Genomic DNA, 22,019 nt, shown 5'->3' with positions numbered 1-22,019 from the left:
CCTGAGTGTTTGGCTTCACAAATAATTAATTTTGTACGGAAATAATTTCATTCCTTTCACTGAGAAGGTACTTTAGCTTTCTTGAGCATAATTACGAATTATAATGACTTATACTCAGGGGTGCACATAACTTTTTAATCCTGGTTCTAATAAGAGAACCTGGAGATTTGGCTTGGTCTTCACACTGCATATGTGAAAGTGACATACAGCCAAGTATGGTGATCCATACTTAGAATTAATGCTCTGCATTTAGCCTATCCAAAGTGCACACACACACCATGAATACACAAACCAAAGCAGTGGACAGCTATTTATGCTGCAGCACCCGGGGAGATATAATGTGACACATTAAATATAACTATGAAAATGTATTAATAATACTTATTATTGCACTTATTTAGTTTATTTAGTTTTTAAATAAAATATTAAACTAAATAATAATGTGTGGTAAAACTATTTAAAATTAAAAAGTAGGCCTAGTATTAAATACAAATACAATTATTTTATAGTAAATTTAAAAAAATAAAATGCTACTATTTACTACTACTTTATTTGTTTGCCTCTATAAGAAGAATCGCTTTATGTATTTCCCCAGTTGTAAGTCACTTTGGATAAAAAGTAAATAAAAGCGTGGTACTTGTGCAATAAAGATGGTATTAAATCAAGTCAGATCTTAATTTTTACAGCGCATTTGTATTTTGGTGGGCATGTGGACTGCTTATACTGCTTTTATGCGCTGCAGAATGTGCTCGGGAGAATCGGCGAAACAACAAGCATAATCTAAACCAGTGGTTCTCAATTCCAGTCACTCAACCCCATTGCTCTGCCCAATTTGTCTCTCATTTCTTAAAACACCTGATTCAGATAATCAGCTTGTTCGAAGAAGTGAGCTCCATGAATGAAACGGTGTTCCGATTGAATGGTCTCCGGACACAGTGTTCATTGCTCCCGGCTCACCTGAGCAGGGGGTAAATCTGAATTTAACTTCACTTTCGGAAAATTCATTCAAAGATTTGTTTCTTGTGCAACATCTTCACACAATGACAAGTGTGAAATCATGTTCTTCTGTAAATCAAATACAAATAAAATTCACATCTCGCCCCACTTCAAGTACACTTGGAAATGGAACTACGTTACCAAATCGCTTCGAACTGGAATCATGGAAAATACCCTTGTGATGTCCGCTTTGCAAGGGCACATAGTTTGAATAGAACAAAAGTCCCCTCTAAAGCGATTATAAAAAAAAGAAAATACAAGTGTGCAGGACAAAAGAAGGCGTGGCGTGAGGACTCGAATAGAGCACAAGCAGCTATACACTAGCTCAAAACTTGGCATTTTGAATCAATCAGTGGCAAATCCTTTACAAATGTGAACAGGAACTAACGCAGTCTGTGAGGACCGTCAACACACATCACCAACAGGTAGGCTCTGGTAGGGGCATGTGAGCATCTTTCTTAAAATGTCTCTACATTTTAAACTTTAAAATTATAAAACTGGTTTTCTTGTCAGCCATGTCTGTTGTCTGTTTTTTTTTTTTTTTTTTTTTTTTTTTTACTCTTTTCAGTTTTTAAAACGACCCACTTCCCTTACTCATCTGGATCTTAATCAGGAAATTTAAAACAAAAACAAACTCCTAAAATATGACTGCCTTTTCTAAGTATTTTAAATTTAATACCTTTTACTATTTTAGTACTTTGTACTAATTTTAATGTAAAACCCAAGGAACATGTGATATTAAAAATAGTTTAATTGTATTGAACGCAATTTATTAAATATCAATTTGCAGGGCTATTGCAACTGCAGGCTATTTAGGTTGTTTTATAATGGATTGAAATCTATTTGAATATAGTGCAAAACCCTGCCTGGCGCGCCCATCTTTTACCATCAGATTTCGTAAAAATATTAAAAACTGCATCCAGTAAAAACCATTTTGCAAAATAATTTCAGCATATCTGAAATTAAAACAGAATTACAATAGATAAATATTTATTGTGATGCCTGAAAATTGGTGTGGAGAGCAGAATTCCATTCAAATATGAATGTGTTAGGAATGCTTGCTGCCACAGAATAAGTGCATATGACGCATCTTAAAGGCCTTCTGAAAACAAGAGTAGAAATAAACCATAAACAAGGGGTTACAAGTCGAGTGAAATGCAAACCAAAACAAAGCCTCAAAAACAACAGCTGGGGTCCAATAATTGAAAAAAAGGGTCGAGAACCGCCACAGAAACTATCGGGGCAGCCAGCAGAACAAATAAACACCCATGAACATGGCCAGAGTTTAGCTGCTTTTCTCTCTCTGTGAGCCGACTTTGGCTTTCTTACCCTCCAGTGTCTTTATGACATACTTCTTTTGCATGTTTTCGTGCACCATAGAAGATTTTTTACATACAGAGAGCTCATGATCGTCCCAGATAGGAGATAAAAGAACGGCATATACTACTCCACTCCTTGTTACAAAAAAACTAACCCACAATTTCCCACCACCCATAAGTCTGCAATATAAGCAGTTCCAATCCAACTGCACTTATCCCTGAAAACACAACAGAGAAACTGTATACAAATGAAAACAGCCATATGAAGGTAGTAAAAACAGTCACAGTGTTGTTTGTGATCCTCATTTTGTACCTCAGAGGGTCACAAATGGCCCAGTACCTGTCAACAGATATTAAACTGAGATGCAGTAAGGAGGACATACAGAAGGTCATGTCTAAACTAGAATGAACTTTACACAAGAATTCTCCCAGATACCAGCAGCCTTCAACAGATCGCACCATGCTGTACGGCATGACCAAAGAGCCCAGCAGACAGTCACTGGCAGCCAGAGAGCGAACGATCAGATGAGTTGGAGACTGAAGCTGTTTGAATTGAGAGATGGAGATGATGATCAGCAGGTTCCCAAAAACTGTGCTGAGGATCATCAGCACAAAGAAAGCATACATTGCCACTTTAACAACAGTAAGACGATGCAGTTTTGGACAGGAGTTTGGCCGGAGTGGATAACAGAGAAACATATTCTCAGTTTGAGTCTTATTTGAAGTCATCATCTGTTCCAGATGCTGAGATGATTTCCTTTGTTAAAAGGTTGACAATTATCAACATTTGTTTAGTAAAGATAAATATAAATATATAGTACATGCCCGTCTATTTTAACTCCATAAATGTACTCAGAGCAGCTGAGTTTTGTCCATAAATACCCTCATATTTGAAGCAACCCTCCTACTCATGACACTGTTACCCATAGTTACAAAAACAACATTAGCTCTGGAGATTAAAACGAAAAAATAAGTGAGCATTAGATACACTATGGGAGTATCATGTATTTTATGCAAAATGTGGTTATATAAAACGTACATTTACTTATGTTTGTATAGATGCTGAAATGTACAATACTAATGTGTTTACAGCATCTAAACATACAACACATAAAATGTAAATTATTAATGTATGAATAACTTTACAGACTTACAAATGATTCCTTATGAATACTGCAATCGCCACATTAATATTTTTATTATATTGCATTCAGTTGTCATATTAATGGCACTGTTTTTTTCAAATGCATTTATTATAAAGGGGTAATACAAACTTTTCCCTTTCTCTTTGGAGTGTAACAAGCTCTTGGAGCATAAAGAAGATCTGTAAAGTTGCAAAGACTAAAGTCTCAAATCCAAAGACATATGTTTATAAAAGTTAAGAGTCAACCATGCCTACTTAAAACGGCTTGTTCTAACACACCCCACATGTATATGTCACGATGTGGGAAGATTTGCATAACGCCACCCAAATGTTCACGCAAAGAAAGTAGGCGTAAATTTTATTCTCGCTGTTGCCGCTGCCATGTTGTGGAGTCACTGTGTGTTTCAGTGTAAAAGTGAAAATACTTAGTTTGGCCTTCCAAAAGAGGACACAACTAGAAATCAGTGGTTAAGTTGTATTTACAACACTGTTCCAGAACAGTTCAACCCAAATATTCAGATGTATGCAGCACATTTTACAGAGGACTGTTTGCTGAACCAAGTGGTGGACAGTAACGGAGTAGCTTTACTTTATTATTGTACTTATTAGAGGTAGAATTTGTAAGATATTTGCAGTAAAATATCCAAAAACCACTAGGCTAGTGTTATATATTTTGTCCAGCTGCGATTGCACCAACAATATCTCTCAATGTTTCTCAGCTACTTGTAAATGATGAGAGAATTCTATTCTAAACAGTGACACTGGGCAGTTCAATTAAGCCTGTCATTGGCGCTAGTTACACCCTCTGTGACTCCTTTACTGACGTAGGGAAACCACATGACAACAGTAATGGGGACAAATGCGGAAGTAGTGTCAGCGTCCAGCAAACCACTAGCTTGCTTCAAGCAGTTCCTTGTTTACTTCTTCTTGCCGTTTATGGTGGATTGTTACTTATTTATGGAACATAATTCCTGTTTACCGTCTGCAGCTGGTTCTGTCGACAAGGACAGCTCCGTGGCAGTAAGCGTCGCAGACCCAATAAACGACCCAAGAAGAGTTTGGGGCCGAGAGAAGAAAGAGCGAGGATCAATATCGGTGCTGCATTTTCTAGATGGAGAGAGTTTCGCGACAAACTTCAACTAGAAAGAGATGCCGATCTCGCTTGTGTTTTACTCGACAGGTGATTTTTTTTTTTTATTTGTATCTTTACAGAAAACGTATGCTATTATAACGATCAACAAGATTAGTATTATGGGGCATACACGCCAAACGCGGGGCATCGCGTCTCTAGACTCGCGCAGGGACGCGTCTTTGCATTGACTTTGTATGTAATCTTTCCATCTGATTGATGGCCGTCATCGGTTGGGTAGAAGACAACAAATCCCATCATTCCACGCTCCAACTCACCAAAAAAAAAAAAATCGACATTATTTTCTCACCATCTTGTCATTGCAAACAATTTAGACCTTGTTTTTCTTTGAAACAACATTTTTAAGGTATCTGTACTTTATTGGAGTAGTTTTATTTTGTGTAACTTTTACTTTTACTTTACTACATTCCAAAGCATAAGATCATACTTTTTGCTTCACTACATTTCATAAAACATATCGTTACTCCTTATAATATATCACATGCTCTGACACACAGAAGCATGTCTGATTCAAGATTTGTACCTTTTAAATCGGTTCACAAATCGCACCAAATGATTCATTCATAAATTATAATGATCCGATTGCAGCTGTTCTCAAATCGACAACTCACTGATTTTAATGATCCATTTAGTGCAAGTCTCCAGTGAACTGAATTCACAAAGAACTGGGAGATCTTGTGAGCGCGTGCGCGACTTATGCTGCTAAAAGTAAGTTACTAATGTTGAATTTTAGGATTAATTATTTTAACTGAATCATATTTAGGTCAAAGTTGTTAGTTGTTTGTGAACTAAATCTTCTATAAAGGGCGATCTATTTAAGCCCACTGAAATGGTTGAATGCAGACACATCAGCATCAGTGGCTCTTAGGTCAAAAAAAGGAAACATTAAAATAACACAGATTAAATAAAATAACTCATGCACGTTCAAATTCCCCGCTGCCGTAACGTTAACAGTTTGATTAAAATGCTACGCATTTAGCCTTATTTGACGTCTGTTTTTATATTGTTTATCAACAGAATACATTTTTATAATGTTTGGATTAACCACCCAGAAAGACAGATTTGAAATAATTTATTCATAACCATACTGAAAATAAGTAAATGTTGTTAGCTGATGCTAACTGTCTAGCTAACTAAGCTTACTGAGTGCTAAGTTGGAGGGTCATTTATTAAATATAAAGAGTCCAAAATATTATTATTCAACCATCTAGATAGATTACATCTGGGAATGAAAGGATGTGATGTTTGGGAACATGGCTGACTACAGTAATTATCAAAGTGGGAAGTGATGCCCTTTAGGGGCATAGTTTTTACACCACAGACAAGGTTTGAAAAGAAAAAAAATCATTATGAAAATATAATTATATTTTCCTTAAAATGTTATTCCTAATTTCAGGCCTTATTCTCCAGTCATATATAACTATGATGTTCTGCAAAACAACAAATTTTAAAACACTTTTTTCTTACTGGTGAAAATCTGATGATCAAATGTGACCCTGTACCACTCTTAAGTAGCTGGGGTATATTTGTAGCAAAGCCAAAAATACATTGTATGGGTCAAAATTATAAATTTTTCTTTTATGCCAAATATTATTAGGATATTAAGTAAAGATCATGTTCCATGAAGATATTTCATAAATTTCCTACCGTAAATATATAAAAACTTAATTTGTGATTAGTAATATGCATTGCTAAGAACTTCATTTAGACAACTTTAAAGGTGATTTTCTCAATGTTTTGATTTTTTTGCACCCTCAGATTCCAAATTTTCAAAAAGTTGTATCTCGGCCAAATATCATCCTTATCCTATCATCAGCCGGGACATGGCATCACAGTATGGGGGCATTCAGGCAATCACAATGCAACAGATAGCTGAGCAACAGATAGCTGACGCACTGGATAGCTGGCCAATCAGAGCACACCTCGCTTTTCAGAACAATAATGTACAGTATGTGGAAAATAATGTGTTTTTTTGAACCTTAAACCACATTGCATTACAATTACGTAATCCAACACATTGCATTACACCAAATACACAAAATAATGTTCTTTTTAGTCATATAACCCCGTTAAATTAAGTTTACTCATTTATACTTAATATGAAATGATACCATTTCGGTTTGTTCTGTACACACGTGTGATTTATGCTGCCAACTCATTTTAAAAAATAAACTCTTAAAAAATGGTGCAAAATAACATTAAAATCGGTTCATTGGCACCTAATCATAGGGGAACCACTTTAAGTGCTATTTATGATCTATCTTTAAAAACCTTTCTCAAATGGTGAATTGCCACGTTTTAGAAAGACTGGGCATAGAGTATCTACAATAATGTACAGTACATGAAAAATAATGTGTTTTTTACATTAATGCATGCTAACATATTCTCTGACACTCAGTACACAAAATAATGATCTTTGAAAACAGCACCATATGACACTTTTAAGTGAGCATTAGATTTACTATGGGAGTAGTGCAAAACTGTTTCCTTAAGATGTGCCTTTAGCCCAACTGTGTGCAATAATAAATAAAATGTAAAGGATATAAAAAATACAGCAAAAATAGATACGGATACTTTAGATGCAAAACTGCGACTGATGTCACGTATCTGGCTGGGCTGTGAACAGGGGCACCTTAAGATAACCAGAGGCCCCCTGGCTACAGCATTACAATAGCCCCCCCTTCCCCAATTTTTTTTAAGCTTCCTGACAATGATTTATGTAAAATTTCTATTTTGTTTTCCCCTTGATGATACTAGTTAACATTCACAAAACTGTTCTGCATAAAATGTGAACATAAGTGAATATGCAAATTCATTCTTTGCTAGAAGGTGGCGCTTGTGAAAGCAGTCGTGATTTCAACTGTGACGACGAGCGCGTATCAGGATCAACTGAACGCTGGATTCTCAAAAGTATGTGAAATATTTAAAGTTTGCGGCAAAGAATCTTTATAATACGTCTGAGAGTTTTACACACTGGTCTGTTGTTGTGACGACATGTCCATGGGCCGGAACGTGACGCTGATTGAAACGAACTGTGATTGGTTGTTTGACATGTCGGTCAAACGGCCTCATGGTCAGGGCTTGGCCAATGAAGCTGCCATGGATTCCAGACCTTCAGCCGTCAGTCTGAAGGTCTGGCTGTGCGAGACTACATAAAAGTAAACATTATGTTATTGCAAGAATTATACAGAGGTAATATGAAAAGAAAATGCCATCAAAACTTTCCTGACTGACATGTAAGTTTACAGGTATGATTTAAACACCATAAATTACACAAAATATTCATTATTCCTCATCAGCAGATCGAAAAAAGACTTTGCAAGATGTCATAAATGTGAGCTATTTGGTGATTGCTAGCTGTGTTTTTGTTTTGAAACGTGCCATGTTCGCGCTTAATTAATTCAATCAAAGCCGTTCAAAGTTAAATGATCAAATTTAAACAATAGGATGATTCCTATCATTCCATCCCCAGATCTGAGATTGAGACTCTGAAGCAGCATGTTGGAACACAGTGACTGAATCCACAGTAAAACCTTCAGCTGACACACGCAAGTCACTGAACTCACACTGTATGAGATACTACAGAGCAGCCCAATATGCCTTTCTGCTACAGCAGTGCTGTGTTTCTTTTGTTGAGCTGCATAAGAATACATAAAGATACTCCTATGCTGGCTCTTGCATTTAGGCTTATTGCATTAAGTATTCTGCTAGTATATTGGTGTGAATACATGGAAATATACCAACTATACAAACTGTGGGAAATCTCTAACTGAACTAATTGATTATAAAATCTACACCCAAGGTATTACTGAAAAATGAGTGTGTGAGTTTGTTTATGTACGCTGCTATTACCAAGGTAAAATTTAAGTATATCAGCCACTATAAGAAAACAAAGAAATAATTCCCTTTTTGCAGGCAGTGGATGACCTTCCCAGTGGTGGCCTCCCCTGGGCTCTGCCCGCTGAAGGCCTGCATTAATGCGCTTCTGGCTCTGAAACCTGACAGGATGAGTGATAAAACAATGTGATCTATCGATCTATCTCTTTTTTTAACGTAAAGTGTAGTTCTTCCAAATGTACATTTACTTTCATTTGCAGAGATGCAATACTGATGTATCATCTAAACATACAATACTGACATACTGACAACACCTAAGATGTAAATTATTTAACTTAACAGACTTACAAATAATTCCTTATACTGCAAACCCGGCATTAACATTTTTATTATATTGCATTCAGTTGTCATATCAATGGCATTATGTTTTCACCTGCACCTTCAAGTTTTTTCATTTATTTAAAGGGTCATATGATGCTACTGAAAGAGCATTATTTTGCATGCTTTGGTGTAATGAAATGTGTTTATGTGGTTTTAAGGTTAAAAAAAAAAACATTATTTTCCACCTACTGTACATTGTTGTTTCTCCTCTATGCCCTTATTCTGAACGTCGATTTTTACAAGGCTCATCATCTGAAATGCGAGGTGTGCTGTGATTGGCCTTTATCCATTCTGTGTGTGATTGTCAGATACCTTAAGTGTCTTGACAGAAATGTTACAGCCTCTTAATATATTGTGATGCCCTGTCCAGCCAGAAGCGGACGAGACATAAACATAAAACCACATTATAAGCATTGATATAAAACATGATTTCTAGTCGTGTCTTCTTTGGAAGGCAAAAACAAATGTTCGCTTTTCTCCAGCGAAACAGCGTCACCGTGGCCTTGAGTGACCAGGCAGGAGCCAGGAGTGATACGATGGTGAACAATAAGCAGTGTTGAGCAGATCTTGAGCGGAAGCGGGCAGATTCTGAGAAGGAAGTACGTGTGCTTGCAGCAACCAGAATGTGGCGACACGGGCTGGATAAGCTTCATCCTTGGTGAAGCCGATCCAGCGATCCACAGTGCAAAGTTGATGTATTTCCTCAGCGACCAGCACGGATCAGCTCCAGGCATGATGAAGCTGATCCTGATTCCTCTTTTGGAAGGCCAAACAAAGTAGTTTTGCTTTCACAGTGAAACACACAGCGTCTATACGACATGGCATACGGTGGCAACAACAATATTACAACGAGAATAAAATGTACGCCTTCTTTCTTTGCATTAACATTTGGGCGGCGTTATGCAAATATTCCCACATAGTGATGTAAAGATGTGGAGGCGTGTTAGGCCGTTTCGGGGTATGAACGAGTCTTAACTTTTATAAAGAATGGCTCTTTGGATTTGAGACTTTAGTCTTTGCACCTTCACAGATCTTCTTTATTCACCAAGAGCTTGTTACACTCCAAAGAGAAAGGAAAATTTGAAATCGCATCAAATGACCCCTTTAATATGAAAAGATAACATTTTGTTCTGTTGTGTGATTTCTGCTGCCAACTCGTTTAATCCTAAACAAGATCAATGAAAAACACTTCTGCAATCATTTAACCATTACTTATCATGCAATATTTACTTTGTTCATATAGCCATTTTCTCTTAAATGCTGTTACTGACAATAGAACCATAAAATACATTTAAAAAAAAAAAAAAAGCAACATATAAAACTAATCAAATTTATTTGTGCACTTTATAATCCAAATCTGTTGTTCTGGCTGCAGGGGAACGGGCCTAAACTTCAGGCCGTGGTTTCAAACTGGCTGAAAAGAACAGTTAGCGTTCCAATCGGTTTATGTTGTTTTCATAGCAAAAACACCGCAGTTAGGTTTAAGCTGCAAACACACACAAATACTCCCATCAAATGATTCATCATTATTAAAGGTTTTCTGCAAATGGGATCACATCAATAGTCCTGCACTGCAGTACATGACTTTCTTAATTACTATTTTTTGGCTTGTTTTAGAGTGTTTTTTTTATTTTTATTTATTTATTTATTATTATTATTTAACTTTTTATTTTGCGCTCTGTAACTGTTAAAAAATCCTTTCAGAGCCGCTTTGTTATTGAGCTTTTGGAGCTCAAAAATCCAACTACAAGGGCCGTCAACACACACTCCAACAGGTAGACCGCGTGATATCATTCTTAAAATGTCCATACATTTTAACTTTAAAATTATAACATTTTTCTGTCAGTCATATCTTTTTCTCTTTTCAGTTTTTTAAAACAGAAGATATAAGTGTGACCAGGTTGGTTCAGTTGATGATATTTTTCCTTTAATCATCTGGATCTTAATCAGGAAATTTAAACCAAACAAACTCCTGAAATATGACTACTTTTCTAAAAGGAGACTATTTTAATGTAAACCCTACGAAATAATGATCAAAGAGTTTAATGTATTAAATGCCATTTATAATGTTAATTTCACAAAAAATGCAGGCTATTTAGGTTGTTTTATAATAATTTAAATATATTTTTGAAAGTAAAGCTGCAAACCCTGCATCGTGCCCCTCTTATTCATCAGATTACTAAAAATATTAAGACTGCTTCCAGTAAAAACACATTTTGCAAAAATGGTTTCAGCATATATGAAATAAAAGAATTACATAAAAATAAATATTTATTGTGATGCCTGAAATAAATGTGTGAGAGCAGTATTCATTCAAATATTAATGTGTTAGAATGTTTGAATGCCACAGATATAAGTGGATATGAGAATCTTAAAGGCCTTCTACAAACAAGGGGTGCGAAAAATCCATAAATCAAAAAGGGGGGTTTACAAGTTGAGGTTGAAATATACAAACCAAAACAAAGCATCAAAAACAACAGCTGGGGTCCAAAAAATTTAAAAAGTGTTGAGAACAGATGCGGTAAAAGAGGCAGCCAGCAGAACAAATAAAAGCACCCATGACAATGGCCAGAGTTTTAGCTGCTTTTCTCTCTCTCTGTGAGCAGAGCTTTTGGCTCTTCAACCTCCCAGTCACTCTTTCTGACATAGCTTTTGCATGTTTTAGATTGCAACGACAGAAGATTTTTTACATACAGAGAGCTCATGATAGATCCCAGGAAGGAAGAATAAAAAGAGACTGGACATATAATACTCCACTCCTTGTTAAAAAACATAACACAATTTCCCACACAATAAGTCTGCAATATAAGCATTTCCAATCCAACTGCATTTATCCCTGAAAACACAACAGAGAAACTGTATACAAATGAAAATAGCCATATGAAGGTAATAAATACAGTTACAGTTTGTTTGTGACCCTCATTTGTACCTCAGAGGGTCACAAATGGCCCAATACCTGTCAACAGATATTAAACTGAGATGCAGTAAGGAGGATATAGAGAAGGTCATGTCTAAGCTAGAATGAACTTTACAAAGAATTCTCCCAGATACCAGCAGCCTCTCAACAGATCGCAAGCACCATGCTGCAACCTCGGCATGACCAAAGAGCCCAGCAGACAGTCACTGGCAGCCAGAGATCGAAACGATCAGATGAGTTGGAGACTGAAGCTGTTTGAAGTGATAGATGGAGATGATGATCAGCAGGTTCCCAAAAACTGTTGTGAGGGATCATCAGCACAGAAGAAAGCATACATTGCCACTTTAACAACAGTAAGACGATGCAGTTTTGGACAGGAGTTTGGCGGAGTGGATAACAGAAATATATTCTCAGTTTGAGGTCTTATTTGCGGTCATCATCATGGTCCAGATGACTGAGAATGATTTCTTGTTTAAAGGTTGACGCTTTATAAAACATTTTGTTTAGTAAAGATAAATCTACATATATAGAGTAAATGCCCCGGCTATTTTTAACTCCCTAAATGTACCTCAGAGAACTGAGGTTTGTCCCATAAATTACCCTCAATATTTGAAGCAACCCCTCCTACTCCTGACACTGTTACCCAATAGTTCCAAAAACAACATTATCTCTGGAGATTAAAATGAAAACAAAAATACAGTGATCATGTAGAAACACTAGAGGGAGTCTCATGTCTTTTTAATGACCAAAATGTGGTTCGATAAATGGTACAGTTGTACTTATATTTGCATAGATGCTGAATTGTACCAATAATAATGTATTTACAGCATCTAAACACAGAAAATGTCCAAATGATTCATATTAAAAATGCACACTTTATCGACTTACACATTAAGTCTTAGGAATACTGCAATTGCCACATTAATATTTTTTGTTATATTGCATGCAGTTGTCATATAATGGCAATGCGCTAGATCCAAGAGTGAACTGCGATCACTCGGTGGCAGTAGTTGCACGAGTGGCCGATAGTTAGTAAACTTTGCGAGTTTTTGCGGTTGTTTTTACTTGTTATTTTGTTGTCATACGTGTTGGATGTTGTTTGTATGGGGGGGGACTGTTCTATGACAGACACATGCTTTTAAAACATAGGTTCCTGATGTCGCGAAAAGCTTTGACGGACCTTTGAGTTCTTGAACACTGCCCGTCTTTGTTTACAAACACCGCATCAGAGCCACTGTGTCCGGGGCCGCACAGTGCGAGACAACAGAAATGCCACCCGGACAAGGGGGAAGAAAAGAAAGACAGTATTCCTTGTCAGACTCAGATGGTTGTCCCCTCCAACCCTTCTCTTCAAACCATTTTGCTGGCTAATGTTCAGGCCTCAGACAACAAAGTCTTGTGACCTGCAGGCATGTATCTCACTACCAACGAGAAACAAAAACAAGGGACTGCTGCAATTTTTGCCCACACAGAAGACCTGGATTGTCTGCAGTGGTTACCCGACTCAGCCGTTCGAAGCTTACTGGATCACCAAGCACAGAGGGTTCGTCAGGTTGGCGGCGTTTTTGTTTCTTGTATCAACAACTCGTTGTGTGATGACAAGGAACATACACTCTTTAAAATCCGTTTTGCTCCCCTGATCTGGAATTTCATATGCTTCTGTGTTGACGCATTCTGGCTACCGCAGGTAATTTACATGCAGTCAGCAATCACAGCTGTATAGTTACATTGAGTGATCTTTTTTGTAGGTGCCGACAAAAACAACCAGCATCTACCCAAACCGCAAAAAACCGTGGGATTAATATCGAGTGTTCTGAGCAGCCTGTGTCATCAGCGGACATCTGGCTTTTTAATCCGGAAACGATGTGATGATCACAAAACCAGCCGTAGTTACGATCTCAGCCGCCACAAAAGGACAATATAAAAAACAAGTTTGAAGAACAGTCCAAACCAACGATGCAACTACAGCATGTGGCAGGGATTCAATAAACATCACCAGATTGTTAAAAGGGAAAAAACCAGCTAAGTGTGAAAACAGTGCCACCATCTCTACCGTCTGAGACTTAATAACTTTCATGCTCCGGGTTTCGAGTCCTCACCTACAATGCCCACACGGAATTGCTCCCTTGGCCGGGCAGAAGAGGTTCTGACCTGGGGAATATCCGCACGTCTGCGGGTCCTGATGACATCCCAGGCCGGTGCTCCGAGCATGGCATCTCTAACTAGCGGTTGTTTTCACAGACATTTTCACACCTCTCCCTATGTCTTGTCTGTTGTTTCCCTCGTGCTTCACAAAAATCCACCAGTTGTGCCCATTACCAAAGAAAAACAAAATCACATGCTTAAATGACTGGATGCCCGTTGGCTCTTCCACCCAATCTGTCACATAAAGTGTTTTTAGCGACTTGGTCAGAGTTACACACTAAGCAACACTCTTGCTGCCTGCCTCACATGAGTCCGCTACAATTTGCATAATCGCAGTAACCGTTCTACAGACAATGATATTGCTTTCACCCTACACACTGCTCTCTCCCACCCTGAAAATAAGAAACACCTATGTGAGAATGCTGTTTGTGTGGCTACAGCTCAGCATTTAACACATAGTGCCCGCCACACTTGTTGCAAAACTCCAGACTCTGGGGGAACTAAACAGATCTCTGACGCAGCTGGATCCTGGACTTCCTGACAGGCAGAAAATCCAGGTGGTCAGAATGGGCAACAACACTTCATCCCTGCTGCACCCTCAACAGTGGTGCTCCTCAGGGCTGTGTCCTCAGGCCCACTTCTGTACTCCCTGTACACACATGACTGTACAGCCACACATAGCTCCAGCGTCATCATCAAATTCGCTGATGACACAACGGTGATAGGCCTGATCAACCGACAACGATGAGACGGCCTACAGAGAGGAGGTGAGCACCCTGACTAAATGGTGTCAGGAGAACCACCTCTCACTAACATCGACAAGACCAAGGAGCTGGTGGGTGGATTTCAGAAGACAGGAGCATAAAAACACCAACCCCCATCACCATCGACAAAGACACCTGTGAAGCGGGTAAGCAGCTTCAAGTTCCTCGGCGTTAACATCAGTGAGGATCTCACCTGGTCTACACACACTGACGCAGTGCTGAAGAAGGCTCTTCTTCCTGAGATGGCTGAGGAAGTTTGGAATGAGCCCCAGCATCCTCAGAACATTCTACACTTGCACTGACGGGCTGCATCACTGCCTGGTTTGGAAACAGCACCGCGGGGCAACCATAAAGCTCTGAAAAGGGTTGTGCGAACTGCCAGCCACATTGTTGGAGGTGAGCTTCCCCTCCCTCCAGGACATCTACACCAGGCGGTGTATAAGGAAAATCCCGGAGGATCATCAGTGCTCCAGCCACCCGTCCCACACACTGCTCTCTCTGCTGCCCTCAGGAAGACGTCTTCGCAGTATCCAATCTCGCCACTGGCCGACTGAGGGATAGCTTTTTTCCCCTCAGCTATCAGACTAATGAACAGTCAGAACTAATACACCTTTACAGCATAACTCCCACAATATGGTATGCAACACACTGCACTTTAACTTCAACAAGTTTCAACAACTGGACTATACATACACACTGCATTTAATACAATAACCTACCCCGTTACCACTGGATACCCATCCGATGCACATCAATGACATTTCTTTATCCAGTTCACATATACTCTGTTTTGCACCGTAGCATATTTTCATGCGTATATATGTTTACATAATGTGGAATGTGTATACATTCTGTGTAGTGTATAATGTGTAGTGCTAACTGTATGTATGTACATATTGCGTATAATGTGTAGTGCTAACTGTAAGTATGTCTAATAATACACTGTGTGTACTGACTATATGTATGTGCATATTGCACATTGTCATCTGTTAAAGTCTGTATGGTTATATGTTAATTGTTTCTGCAATTTCTGGAGCACGCTCCCAAGAATTTCACTCACCAAGGCACATGTGCTGTGGTGATTTGACAATAAAGGTAACTTGACTTGATGTGATTTCAAGTTTTCCTTTCTCTTTGGGGTGTTACAAGCTCTTGGTTCATAAAGAAGATCTGTAAAGTTGCAAAAACTAAAGTCTCAAATCCAAAGAAGATATTCTTTATAAAGATAAACTAGTCCATGCCCAACACAGATCTCACTCCAACTCAATCATATATCTGATGCTTGGTCAGGACCCCTGGGCATCACTTTTTGATGCCTCAAGGTACACCTTTAGCGTCATTTCTCGAAGCACAGGGTCTTCCATTGTTTTTGGTTGTTTGTTTTTTTAATTTAATGGTTTTTTCATGCTTTGCATTAAATATAAAGTAATTTTATAATAATTTTATACTTTCATGGAGCATGTAATCCCACCCCTACCCTTAACCTATCCACTTCTGAACAATATAAAACTTGTCACCTAGCGGCGCAAATAAAAGTACAGTCACAGGTATTTATTGCAAAAACCAACCATAAACTCCCAGCGCCCCCAGCCTACTAAAAGCATTAACAATCATGTTGTGTTGCATTCCCAGTCTCTCTGAAGCCATACGCATATCAGATTTATGAAGAAAGAAAAAGAGTAAAACATAAGGTTTTAATTGCTTAAAATGAATCCCGCTCTGTTTACGCACTCACATCACATCATTCAAAAAGATACTCCAGTAGCATGATGCAATCGGTCACGAGACACACAAGAGCCAATGGCCTGATTGTAAGGCTTCTTCTGGCGGATTTTTTTTAGAATTCGCGCATTATGTCCCCACTGGATGCAACAAATGCCTCATTTATAATGGGTTTGTATTGTTTTTGTCTCGCGTTTTTCCATCGCGCTGGGACACGTCATCACAGTATGTTAAGGGGCATAACATTTCTGTCACATGGCTTGAGGCATTCGGCCAATCACAACGCACTGGATAGCTGGCCAAATCAGAGCACACCTCGCTTTTCAGAACGATTAGCTTTGTAAAACTCAATGTGTTTTCAGAAGGCGGGGCATAGAGGAGCAACAATAATGTACAGTATGGGGAAAATAATGTGTTTTTTGAACCTTAAACCGTATAAACACATTTCATTACACCACAATACAGGAAATGTTGTTCTTTTATAGCAACATCATATGACCCCTTTAAATTATGTTTATTCATTTATGCTTAATATGAAATGATACCATTTCGTTTTGTTTTGTGTGATTTCTGCTGCCAACTCGTAGTTAAAGAATACAACGCTAAAAACAAATTGTGCAAAATCAACTCTAAAATTGGTTCATTGGCACGTAATCATAGCGGAAAACCATTTTTTAGTGCTATTTAGCATCTATCTTTAAAGATGGTGCTATGTAGAACCATAAGAGGAACCCCATTCTCCTCCTTAAACCTTATAAATTTCACCAAAATTATTATAAAACATACCTAACAACATGTATTCAAATACAACAAAAAAAGTCTCAAATCACTTACCCTTAATATTTCCTTATGGGGGCTCATGTGGGGGCCCTGGAATATTTCCTTATGGGGGGCCTTGGGGGCAAAAAGGTTGAGAACCACGTTATCTTCAGAAAAAAACACTGTATTTTAATGTTGTTTTTAACCCCTTCCCCAACTAAACTGAGAGATATAGAACCTTTAAAAGAACTATGCAGGGCCTTAGTAGGTTCTTTGTATGGCAGTGGTACTATATAGCACCTTAACCACCACAAAGAACTGCTGAAGAAGAACCAATTTTTGTGTGTTGTCTGTTCATAATGTTAAACAAGACTAAACTTTAAACTTTAAAATGAAAATCTTTTCTGTAATCGTTTAACCATTACTTGCCATGTAATATTTACTTTGTTTGCTGTGGGACACAAAAGCCCTTTTCTTCTAAAAGATGTGACTAAAGAATAGAAGTACATTAAAAAAATACAACAGTTTGAGTCATTCCACAAAATCGGTACAATTTGAGTCCCTCTGACCTTTTTAAGTGTATTTTATCTATTGGGGGTCACAAAAATCTATTTTTAAAATCTTTTTGTATTAATTGAAATGTCCCTCCTTTAATAGGTTTTAAAAAAAACATGACATACATTTTATCTATATATTAGAAATTATGTTGTTTTTTTCAGTGGACACCACCTTTTTTCCCTCATGGCCTTCTATAAAAGTGTACTTGGGATATGAATAATAAAATTAGAAAAAAGTCCATACATTCTGCTATTCTCATAAATATCTATCTGTACTTTTTAGCTGGTAGTATTTTTTTTTCTAATGTAAATTTCATGGTTATTCAATAAAATAATATTATTTAGTTCCGTACCTCAGTAACCCCTCAACCCCATTACACAAATCATTCTCCCCCCCATAAAAATAATGAACTGATCCGTATGTGACATCATTAAAAGGAAGTGACATCATATAACTCTTCTGAACAATATTGTGAGCAGACACAGGCAAGTTAACACCTTCTTTTATAACCATAACATTATCAATATTGGAATATTGTGATTGTCAAGCTTAATGACTCAACCCTGTTACATCTAATAAAGATAGAAAACGATTACTTGTGAAAATTATCTTTGTTATTTTAACAATATACATGATACCATATGCTCTCCTGTTATTCACTACAATTAGGGCAGGGGCCGTTTTGAGCAAAAAAATCACAATCCCGTCACACTCAACCCCATTATTTATTTGATCATAACGGGGTTGTGAGATTGTGATGGAGTTATGTTCTTAACACCTTTGATTCTGAAGTTATCCAGTAATTTTAACATGAATTATTATATTGATCAAGAATCTAATACCACATGCATATGTTGAATGTAGTAATGTCCATGTCAAAGCTATGTTTGTGTGTGTGTATGTGTGTGTGTGTGTGTGTGCGTTCTGCCTAGATTTTCCCATCTCAGTGTTCAGTAAACAATACCCCATAATGACAACTTGAACAAAGTTTGTTTGAAATCTTTGCAAATTTATATGCTTTTTGCAGCAATTACAACCAACAAAAACACACACACACACACACACACACACACACAACACATGTACATAAGTATTCACAGCCTTTGCTTAATACTGTGTTGAAGCACCTCTGGCAGCAATTACAGCCTCAAGTCTTTGAGTATGATGCTACAAATTTGGCACATCTATTTTTGGGACAGTTTCTCCCATTCTCCTTTGCAAGACCTCTCAAGCGCCATCAGGTTGGATGGGGAGTGTCGGTGAGTCGGGTTTTCAGATCTCTCCAGAGTTGTTCAGTTGGGTTCTAGTCTGGGCTACCCTAGGACATTCATAGAATTGTCCTTATACCCACTTCTTTGTTATCTGGCTGTGTGATTAGGGTTGTTGTCCTGTTGGAAGGTGAACCTTCTGCCCAGTCAGAGATTCTGAATCATTTTCATTAATGCTATCTCAATCAATTCATTAAAGGGATAACACAACCAAAAATAAAAATTATCAATCACTTACCACCATGTTGTTCCGAACCCGTAAAAGCTCCGTTCGTCTTCGGAACACAATTAAAGATATTTTGGATGAAAACCGGGAGGCCTGTGACTGTCCCATAGACTGCCAAATAAATAACAGTGTCAAGTTCTATAAAAGGTATGAAAGTCGAATCAGAATAGTCCATCTGCCATCAGACGTGCAATCTGGGTTATATGAAGTGACGGGAACACTTTTTGTAAGTGAAGAAAACACAAGACTTTATTCAATAATTACTTTGTCAACGGTCTCCTCTGTGTTCCTGTCACTTAATATAACCCAGATAGCACGTCTGATGGCAGATGGAGTATTCTGACGACAACTTTCATACCTTTTATGGACCTTGACACTGTTATTAACATGGAAGTCTATGGGACAGTCTCAAGCCTCCAGGTTTTCATCCAAAATATCTAAAATTGTGTTCCAAAGATGAACAGAGCTTTTACGGGTTTGGAACGACATGGGGGTAAGTGATTAATGACAAAATTTTCATTTTGGGGTGCTGTATCCCTTTAATTCTATCTCAATATTTTGGTGCACTGAGCTTTTCTTCTACTCTGAAGAGTCCCTCAGTCCCTGTCACTGAAAAACAGCCCCACAGCATGAGGCTGCTACCAGCACACTTTACTTTTGGGATGGTACTCTGCAGGTGATGAGCAGAGCTGGTTTCCTTCAAACATGATGCTTGAAATTGAGGTTTATCAGACCATAAAATCTTGCCTGAGGTAGCCTGAGGGTTCTTTAGGTGCTTTTTTGCAAATGGCAAATGTGTTTTCATGTGTCTTCACTGAGAAGAGGATTGTGTCTTGCCAACTGTCTCAAAGCCCAGATCGGTGGAGTGTTGCTGTGATGATTGTCCTTCTGTAGGTTTCTCCTATCTCCACATATGATCATGGAGATGGAATGAACAATCAGGTTCTTGGTCACCAGTCTAACCAAGGCCCTTCTCCATCAGCTGCTCAGTTTGGCCAGGAGGCCAGCTCTAGGAAGAGCCCTGGTTGTTTCAAACTTCTTCCATTAAGGGTAATGGAGACTACATGCTTCTGTGAACCTTCAATGCTGCAGAAATTTTTCTGTACCCTTCCCCAGATCTGTGCCTCGATACAATCCTCTCTTGGAGGTCTACAGACAATTCCTTGGACTTCATGGCTTGGTTTGTGCTCTGACATGCATTGTTACCTGTGGGACCTTATATAGACAGGTGTTTTACTTTCCAAATCATGTCCAATCAACTGAATTTATTACAGGTGGACTCCAATCAAGTTGTAGAAACATCTCAAGGATAATCAGTGGAAACAGGATGCACCTGAGGTCAATTTTGAGTGTCATGGCAAAGGCTGTGAATACTTATGTACATGTGATTTATAAATAAGCAAAGATTTCAAACACACTTCTTTAACATTGTCATTATGGTATTGTTTTTAGAATTTTGTGGAAAATAATTTAATTCATTTTGGAACAAGTTTGTAACATAACAAAATGTGGAAAAAGTGAAGTGCTGTGAATACTTTCCGGATACAACTGTATAGGGGTGTTGTATGTTGCTGGGAAACCAGAGCCTGTGTGCTTCATGTGCTTCTCCATGTGGAGATCTTGAAAGAGGTGTGGGCCAGATATTGAATGCCACACAAGTTATATGTTTTATTTTGAAGACCTATTCAGTCAGTTTATAATCTTCTAATATGTACTATGTTATTGTTGTTTTTCCTGCAGTTGGGTTAATAAAACTCAGTTCAATTGCAATTTATATCTGTTGTCTTTCTTGGTCACATAATAAAATACAGTGTGAAAATCTTACAGGGAATTTGAGTAAAAAACAACTACTTACATGTTAAGATGTATTTGTCTCTTCAACCCCGTTACCATCTTCAACCCTGTTACCCTAGTCTCAACCATCACACCTACATTTTTATTAATTATTTTTTTAAGTTTATGAAAAAGTAATTTAATGTTTATTGAACAAAGTCTGAAGTCTTCAGTGCAAACATAAGAAAACTGATTTTAGTTCAAATTCTGAAGTAAACCCACTTCTTTGATCAAAAATGATGAGGTTGCTGTCATAAAAAATTCCATTTCAGGATTTAGTATAGCAAAACTGTGAGATTTTATGTAACTTTTATATTTGCAAATACTGAATTAGTGTGAGGGACATCTGATTCATAAAAAAATTGATATCACAACAAAAACATCATTTTATCATATTCAGAGTGCTCCCATAGTGTCCATCATAACGGGTTGAATTATAGTGCCCATAAATAATTACCAATAATAATAGGGATTTGATGCCTGAGGTGGGAAAATGTGTTTTTCAGGAAGTTTAATATATCATTAATGCTGTGGGGTGTTCAGAAAAGTAATATTTTTTGGTAGTTAAAAATCTAAAAGTCCAAATCATACCAATTTCATGGAATGCAAAAAAATTAAATAAATAAATAAATAAAAAAAATCAACATTTAAAAAAAATAATCTAATTTAATTGTGCACTGTAATCCAAATCTTCAGAATCTGAGTGCAAGGAACATACACAAACAAAAAACAGAAAGTAATAGAACGAAATACTCCAGCAAACAAAAGACTAGGTGAGCTACATATATAATATGTATGGTATATATAACGGTGAGCTACTGTAATAGAAAAAATTATAAACAGCTGAAGGTAATGGAACAATAATCAGTGCAAGGGGTGATTGGAACTGAAGTCCAAAAACAAACCAACAATGATCCAGAAGAGTGCCCTCTGGTGGCTGTCATAAGCACACCAGCTGATGACTGTGACAGGCTCTCTGCAAATAGTAACTATTTAGACT

General features: G+C 37.7%; 2 pseudogenes; both read right to left on the bottom strand.

Moving 5' to 3' along the window:
- Positions 1-2,044: 2,044 nt before the first annotated feature.
- On the bottom strand, positions 2,045-3,078 carry LOC109092300 (annotated as a pseudogene).
- Positions 3,079-11,155: 8,077 nt separating this feature from the next.
- LOC122140962 lies at positions 11,156-13,960 on the bottom strand (annotated as a pseudogene).
- Positions 13,961-22,019: the final 8,059 nt, after the last annotated feature.

The sequence above is a fragment of the Cyprinus carpio genome, chromosome B20 (assembly GCF_018340385.1).
Source record: "Cyprinus carpio isolate SPL01 chromosome B20, ASM1834038v1, whole genome shotgun sequence".
In the NCBI taxonomy this organism is placed as follows: Eukaryota; Metazoa; Chordata; class Actinopteri; order Cypriniformes; family Cyprinidae; genus Cyprinus; species Cyprinus carpio.
Note: the sequence above shows the minus strand (reverse complement) of the source record. Positions and strands in the feature narration are given on the sequence as shown.